Here is an 8,812-nt window from a genome sequence, read left to right on the forward strand (position 1 = left end):
AGTTATTAAGGAGAGAAGTCAGCAAAATTATATAGGATTTTTTCCTGCTTTTGTAGTGGAATACCAGTGGGAAGCAAGAAGAGAAAACAAAGCAGGATGTTCTTTGAAAACTGCATTTAAAAATTGATAGTAGTCTGCTCATAAACAATGAGGTTGACGGTGCTTCTCGTGTTTGAGAGGTACTGCCAACATCCACTGCCTTGATCCTGGCAATCAGAATCCATTATCTAAAGCAGAAGTAGTAATAGCAGAGTTGGTTCTCTTGCAAACCTAATCTTGACCTGGAGAAATTGCCCATAGGAATGAAAAGAGAACCAAATTCCTCCCCCCCCCAAAAAAAAGAAAAAAAGAAAAAAAGAAATCAAGTTATCTACTCATGTTAGATATTATCTACAGATCTCTAAGAAACAAGTACCTGAATAGGTCACCTAGCATGAAATAATAGCAAACTATAATCATCATGGCTTTGATATCGATCTACATCATCAAAAGCATTAGCATATATTCCCCACATCATGGCCTCTTGAAAGCCAGGAACTTTGAAAGAAAAGAAGCAGAGATACATAGACAGCTGCTAGACTTGAAAACAGCATTTCCTTTCAAGCTAAGACAACATCCAAGTGGATCAACTCATGTTCTTATTTTCTGGTTTCTGGTAGGATAGTACACTTAGCAAGAAAATCTGCAGATGTTTGACAGCTTAAAAATATTCAGGTCATCCACTGCACTTAAAGTACTGGTAGCAATCTTCTAACTGAAGTTATCTTAACATATCTGAGCAAGGACATTGCTGAGGATAACATTTTTTCTACATTTTGCATTTTTCTTATGCTGAATAAAATCAAATTATTTCGTTTCTTATTAATAAAGTATTTTGATATAAATATTTTGATAAAATCTTCCCCTCAGTCTAATTTTATTCTACTGTAAAGGAATTGTAAAAACTGGTCACTGATCTGAATATGAAGGACAGCTAAATTTGTCTCATTCACTCTACTTAATGATTCTATTGCTCACATTCCTTGCTAGATGAAACGAAATCATAAATTCTTCATTGCCTCACAAAAGAATTAGCCTTGTGCTTAATTTCTGCCGTTTTATCCTTACGCAAAGTTCATCAAGGATGGCAGATGGTGCTGTTGGTTCAAGTCCCAGATTAGAATAGTTTTGTCTTGTCAAAAGGAACTCTATTATGCATCTTTGTGGCCTCAGTCCATCAGCACGAATGGCACACCACGCTGGGGATGATCAGAAAAGGCTCCAATTATATTCAGTAAACAAACTTCACTGCTGCTATTTCCAGTTGAAAATCATATTTAGTCAACCTGATATAGGAGACAACAAATGTCATGAGGTTATTGGCTGACTTTTACAAAGAGCTGGCAACTGTACTCAGTGACTCAGAGAACTCAATGCTCACAAAGAAAACCAGATGAATACAATTCCTGCAAAAAGGTAGTGAGGAGACAAGTAATTCCAACTTTGCTATATTGATTCATTTTAAGAACAAATGTTATACAGCACGGTTGGTGGAAAAACCTTCTGCCATAGTAGAGAACACAAGAAGTCCGATGTAATATAGCAGTGTGCAAAGCATCTGACAGTCTTCTCTGAAAACTCTGCCATTGGTGTTGATGTCAAACCCAAACCATTTTTTTGCCATACTAATCACTGACACTAACAGTTTGTTACTGCTGGCACGACAGAGCCCTCAGCACTTTATTAGAGAAATGTCATTTGTACTGTACTAGAACTGCACCAGAGAAATGAGAAAACAAAAGTAGCTACGTGATAGGAAAAAATGACTGGGAAATGCATTCAGGCATTAGTAAAGATAATCATCAAATACAGTACATGAATTTTAAACTAAAAGCTCTGCAAATTGTTTCACACTGGTATCAAATACAACAGCCATCACTCTATTCCTGAGAAGGAAGGCCTTGTACACACGTTCCTAGATCACTGAAAAGAACCCCACGTTTCCTCCTTCGCCACTGCAGTAAGGATCAGAAACTAAACTGTTATATGTAGCCTTTATTTTTTTTTTTCATTTTTCCAGTTGGGGAACTCCTACAATTACTGCTGAATATATCTATGAATAAATAAGAGGCATTACTTTCAGAGCAAGCGATGTAATACATTCAGAAGTAAACTAAGTTAGTGTCCAAATTTATCAGTGTTCTTGCTCTTCTTTCTTCAGTGGAAAACATCTGCCTTACAAGCACATGAGAATAATTGGCAATGTTTTTGGTTACGCATCAATGCAGGTGTTCTTTAAAGCAAGGGAGTGAAGTCGCCCTACTGGACTCAAATCTTATTGTGCACATCATGAAGTAAAACTGAGATAATTTAAGAGTATTACCTGAGAACCTGGATTATAATATAGAATCAACCATAGAGTGTTGCTCTTAGTCGACAGGTCAAATTTACGATTTTAAATTTTGCAAGCATCTGGTTAATCAGTTCTCTGAATTTGAAGGGGGGCATAGAATCACAGAATTGTTTGAGTTGGAAAGAACCTTTAAAAGTCATTTAGTATAACTCTCCTGCAATGGACTGGGACACTTGCAGCTAGATCCGGTGCTCAGAACCCTGTCCAGCCTGACCTTGGATGTCTCCAAGGATGGGGCATCCACCACCTCTCTGGCCAACCTGCGCCAGTGCCTCACCACCCTTAATGTAAAAATATTCTTCCTTATATCCAATCTAAATCTTCCCTTCATTAGTTTGAAACTATTTCTTCTTGTCCTATCAAAACAGACCCTGCTAAAAAGTGTCTCCTTCTTTCTTATATCCCCGTTCCTTACAGCACCTTGAAAAATGTGTAAAGCACTTAATATGGTATATTTGCTTCAGATAAGAAGGAGATTCTTAAGAATTAGATTCTTAAGAATTAGCAAGGAAAGCTCCTAGGAAATTGCACATGGCAACAAAACCACAGTACATGGTGGGACAGCTGCAGAAGAGGTTTCATAGAACTAGAAATTTATTTATTTATTTTTAAGTTCGAAAATAAGTAGGAGATTGAGAAAGCAATTATGCTGCAGGCTATAAAAGTTTGCCAAGAGCAGAATGACAGAGAACTTGGCTAGAGGGAAGCAGAAAAATAACTAGAAACAAGGCTGGCAATATTAATGAGGCATGGTGCACAGTCTCCAGAAACAAGTGTTGGAAGTGTTGTAACTATGAGGAAAGCATACTCAGGGTTCCTCTGCTATGTAAATTCCAAGAAATTCCTTACCATTCTGCACTGCAGGAGGGACACTTAAAAACAGAGAAGACAAGACATCAGGACAAACTGAAGCATGTATGAGCATGCTTGGTGAAAGGAAGCTTGGGTGGTGTGTGTGGTTGATGTTTGTGCAGGTTTTAGGAAACTGAAATTCATCCTGGCTTGTCTACACAGATATGAAGTACAAAATGGGCTAGTGGCAATACAGGGCTGTAAAGATTAGCTCAGAATGGCTTTTAAAAATTGAAGTAGAAACCTTGGGAAGAGAGGAAAACAGGAGATCTATAAATCAATAAATCAGGGGAAACAAAGGAATGAGGGAAAGAAAGAGTAAAAAAGAAAAAAGAAAAAAAGAAAGACTTGGAAATTGAGATAACCAGCAAAGAGGAACCTGCAAGGAAGACAGATTTTTATGCCCTGGATAGTACAGAGTGATTACATTGCTCAGATTGGCCTGAGATGATGTTTCAGCCATATTTGAAATAAATTTTATTAAAGCTTATTTGGGTTCAAAAAACAAACACCCAAAACAGCCACTTTCAAGGATGTTCCAGATTTGTTACCATGACCAAATTGGCATCCTTCCTATAGGGTCAGATGTGATAACCTCTGGGGCTTCAAGCACAGAAGCACCTTCCAGAAACCAGATAAGCTCACTAACAGGTATTGTAGCTGCCCCAAACTGATTTCTGATCAGCTTTACTGAGACTGTAATGAACAGCTAAAAAATAATTAATCATTTTTGAACTTATTTGGTTCATTTTGGTTGGCACGAGAGGTCATATAATAGTATCGCTTCACTATATGATATACCACAAAAATGAATGGCACTCCAAATTCAGTTTCTCGCAATATTAATATATCATTCTTTATGATAGTTTACTTCCATATATATGTCTGGCAGCAAACTGGTACAGTCCAATCTCAACTGACGATACTGTAAATCTGTCTGGAGCAGTTTTAAGTGTTACTGCTTTGGTGCACTTGAGTTGAAATGCAAAAATAAGGCACATTCAAAAGCTCAATAACGCTGCACAAAATCTACAAATAGGAACAAAGTTTCCCTCAAGAAATTACATAGCAGTTTCTCAGCAGCAAAATCACTACGTTATGGGAGAAATGTAGAGACATTTGCCTACTTCCAGTGCTAAAATGACAACTTAATCTACATAATCCAGTGCTCAAGTGGAATGAGAAAACAATCTTTGCACACCTGAAGACAATTGTAGGTCAGGTTTCTAATGTTTCATAAAACTCTGAAGGGTTTCATTTCACCTTAAATTTTCTGAAGGGCTTTGGATTTGAATCTTGTCATCCATTGAAAATAAACTAGGATTTAACTCCTCAAGGTGACACAGTCAACAGAGTTAAAGCTTTCTTCAGACCTACAGTTGAGATACTGAAAGAATCAAGTTTTTATTAGGCAGAGAAGAAAAACATGTTTCCAAAACTGAGCAATTATTGTGAAAAGGACTGATACATTGAAGTCATCAAGTATGGTGCCTTTTGAAAAAGAAAAGGAAAGGAAAGGGACACAAATGTAATCATTTTTTGCATTCAATTTGCCAGACAGAAATGGACGAAGAGTTGGCTAGTGGATAACAGCATGGGAGAAGCTTAAGGACTAATTTTCTGTCTAGAATAGTTGAAGGTCCATCTTCTAAAGTGAGGATTAGTGGTGCCTGGCATTACTGTTGGAGAGCTAAGTTTCTAATGAATCCATACATCCAGATTATTTTCTGTATTAACTGGACTTCACAAATGAGTAGTTTAGACTGGACGATTTAAACTCAATTTTAGGCAGCAAAATACACAGCACATTTTTCTCACGGAGAATTCTAAATCAGGACTTTAAGTGCTTATATGAAGTACCCCAGATACAAATATTTTGGTCTTTGGTTTTCTTATGTTTTAGTAGAGATATCTGCAAAACAATGTCAATTTTTTTTTTCCCTCCATAAGTTAGTAAAATGTTTTCAGGGAGAAAATAATAATAATAGAAGAAAAAAAGCAAATTCATCATGCCACTAACTTGAGAAAGGCACTTTTAAGGTTAAAGGGTTCCAAGAAAGTAAATTATTTCTACTAAGCCCATGGATTTGTGAGACAGACTAGCAAAAGAAACTATGAGGAGAAAAAAAAAAAGACAAAAAGAATAAGAGAACAGGAGAAAGAACAACTCTAGTACAGGAATAACCTTCAGACTTCAAGATCCAAGGTCAAATGTGACAGACGATAGCGAATCCTTCATTTATTTCTCTTGACATCTATCCATGCAATCAATCCTGAGTGAAGTTGTATATGCCAGAAATGGAATAGCCTATCATGATTTGTAGTAACCTTCAAAACTAGATGCTCTTTCTTTGTGAAAAGTTCTCTGTGCAGAAATATATATATATATGTATACCTACTAGAGTACTGTCTGTGTGGACAAACAGCATTTTGTGGCATGTTCAGATTTCAGGCTTTATTTCAGAGACATCTTTTACTTTGTGTATTTACAAAAAAGTTTTCAAATGAATCTTAAAAATGGTTAAGGCTCTAAACTAGTCTAGAGATCCTACTCAGCTCAAAAATCACAGGTAGCTTCCGTAAGACTCCTTAAGTCAAAAGACATATAGTTTAGTACTGCTGTGACTTCACCCTGATGGACAGTTACACTGCACCTGAACTGCTCTCTCATTCCCCTTCCACAAAGGAAAAGCAGGACAGAAAATACAACAGAAAAGAGCTCGAGAGTTGAGATAAGGACAGGGAGATCATTTACCAGTTACTGTCACAGACAAAACACACAGCTTCGGGAGATTAGTGTAATTTATTGCCTATTACTAATGGTCTAGAGGAATGAGAAACTAAAAGCAAACTAAAAACACCTTCACCCTTCATCCATCCTCTTTTATCTCCTCCCTCCCACACCCTTCTACCTATTCCCTCCACGTGGGGCAGGGGAATGAAGGTCGTGCTCAGTCCCTAATGCTCCACCTCTGCCATTCTATCATGGTCACTCCCTTTTCCTGCTCCAGAGCAAGGACTGTCACACAGAATGCTGTTCCTGAACTGATCCCTCATAGGTGTCCCACAGGCATGGGTCTGTAGTACGAGGCCCATGTAACTATCTAGCCCACCTCAACTCAATTCAGAAGGTTAACATTTCAACAAGTCTAACATTTTGTTATTCCTAATCAGATAGCTGATCTGAGGCTCTTCACTCTCTCCATTTTTCAGGGAGGCCTAGATTGCCTTCATGGGAACAGTAACAAGATGTATGTGTGATCTAGAATTTGGGGCAAAAATGTGCTTATGGAATTAGTAATAATTTTCTGTAATGAAAGACCAAATTGAAGTTATGTCGTCATTTGCTATGTGCTTACTAAGAAGTTCTGTTTGATGTACAGTATGTAATATAATTGTTTCTTTCACTTTACTATTAAGAGTATAGTAGAAATGTAAAGTAACAATAGTAATTAAAAAGTAGGATGCTATTTTTCTAACCTGCCCAGCTCTAGCTTATCTGAAATAAACAGGTCAAAATAAATAAAAATCACTCCTGTGTTACAAACTCTGACCTTGTTGAAAAGATTTCTTCTGTGTTTTCACCACTCCATTAAGTACATTTACAATCGCAGTAACTTCATAATTATAGACACATAATTACAGATTTAACAGATGGGAAAAATAATTAACAGGTGAAATGAGATCAGTGGTCACAGCGACAGCCTGACAAGCACCAAGGAGCTCCTGGTCAACATTCAAATTGCTATATTAACTCTGCTTTCCTAAATAACCAATATGATACGTACACATACTTTCTGTCTGCTCAACTACAGTAACACAAAAATGCAATCCATTAAATAGCAACAAGAAATGAATGTGGGCGCAGGAAAATAGCAAAAGAGCATACATGCATCTAGTGACATTTGGGATAAATCAGTGCTGTGCTCCATGGCAGAAACTATAACAACTTTTTTTGCCATGAGAAAGAATTGATAGCACTGAATGGATTCTCTCCCTCAATCATTTGCAGGTGGCTTGTGAAAGACAACAGAACTTTTAGGAAGGCAGAAGAGACTAACCATATCAAGTCAGATAATCTAAAAACTCTACCATGCAACAAATCTAACTGAATATAGCAATATGTTGTTCCTCATAGAGCAGTCCTGCAGATTGCTTAGCAAAGGTCCATCTAAAAGTATTCCAAAACCAGTAAGATTAAATTCAGAGTAAGATTATTTTTTTTTAATCTTTAAAGAAAAGCAAAAATCAAAAAGCTACATTATTCTGCTGATTTGATAAACAGGGATAATTATCTTTTGGGTGGTAATGATCGTTACAAATATTATGCAGAGAAGTTATTATTCTATTTCGCAAAGTTTCTGTATAATACAAACCAAGAATCCCCTTGCCAGACTCTGGTATTCCATCAGTCAGGAACCGTTTGCAGTTATCTCTTCTGGCATACTGTTCCTGGTGTCTGCTCCATCTGCCCTATCTTACTGCTACGTAACATGTCTTAAATTACCCAGTTTTCTTCCTATGCAGAATATATGAGAGGCAGTGAAATATGTCAAGTAAGAAAATAAAGCAATTATGCACCTTCTAAATAACAATTTCTGTAAGGCCTAGGCTTTACTATGAAATTATTACTTCTCTAGTCCATGGGTCCAGGTTACATTTTTTCTAGGCTGAATGAGACCATAGGAACAAACAGAACATTACTAGCTCTGCCTTGGACTCTTAATGTATGCTGAGTATCTGCCCAAATGAAAACGTGTCTTTTGCTCACAAGCGCAGCATGATCGAATCCTGGTAACAAATAAATATTTGGTGCTATACTGTTGCTAATAAAATTTCATGGCTGTACACATATTTTACTTAAAATTACTTTCACATGCTGCCAATCAAAACCTTTGCTTGGTTGCTTTCATACCAAGTGAAATAGTATTACCTGACGGCATCTACATTTTTCTCTTGTGAATGTACATGAACTGTGAACACCTTGTAAGATATTAATACATTTAATTCAGGTAATGGAGTTCAGAAGAAAAAAAGAAAAGAAAGAAAAAAGGTACTGACATCTGGTATAGCTCAAGACATGAGAAAATCCAGCCTAGAATTAATACACTGCATTCTTGAAGTGCATTTGTTTCAATAAAGCATTCTTTTTCTCCTATAAGCCTGATTTTGAGCAATGGCATAGAGTCACAACTGCTGATACAGGTTTACTCTGAACTGCAAATAATTTCCATCTCTTATTTGCAAAACAGTTCATAAAGCGCATTGAAGCGAAGAAGTGTCACCTGTAAAACTCCGAGCTGTTTCCATTTATAGCACTGAGGAAACCAACTACCTTCCATTCTGAGCTTTAAAGAAGTTGTGATAGAGTAGTCAAAGAATATATTACAAGACAATGCGATTTTTTTTTTGCAATTTCTAACACAAATTAAAATATTAAAAGGAATACCCGCTATAGCATTGATAGTTCATTTAAGAACTTTGTTGAATTATTATTGACTTCTGATCAGTTGTTCTTGCTTCCTACCTAAAGAAAACGTTTTTACAGAAGTGAGATTTGCATGCTTT

This window comes from Meleagris gallopavo, chromosome 2, assembly GCF_000146605.3.
Source record: "Meleagris gallopavo isolate NT-WF06-2002-E0010 breed Aviagen turkey brand Nicholas breeding stock chromosome 2, Turkey_5.1, whole genome shotgun sequence".
Taxonomy (NCBI): domain Eukaryota; kingdom Metazoa; phylum Chordata; class Aves; order Galliformes; family Phasianidae; genus Meleagris; species Meleagris gallopavo.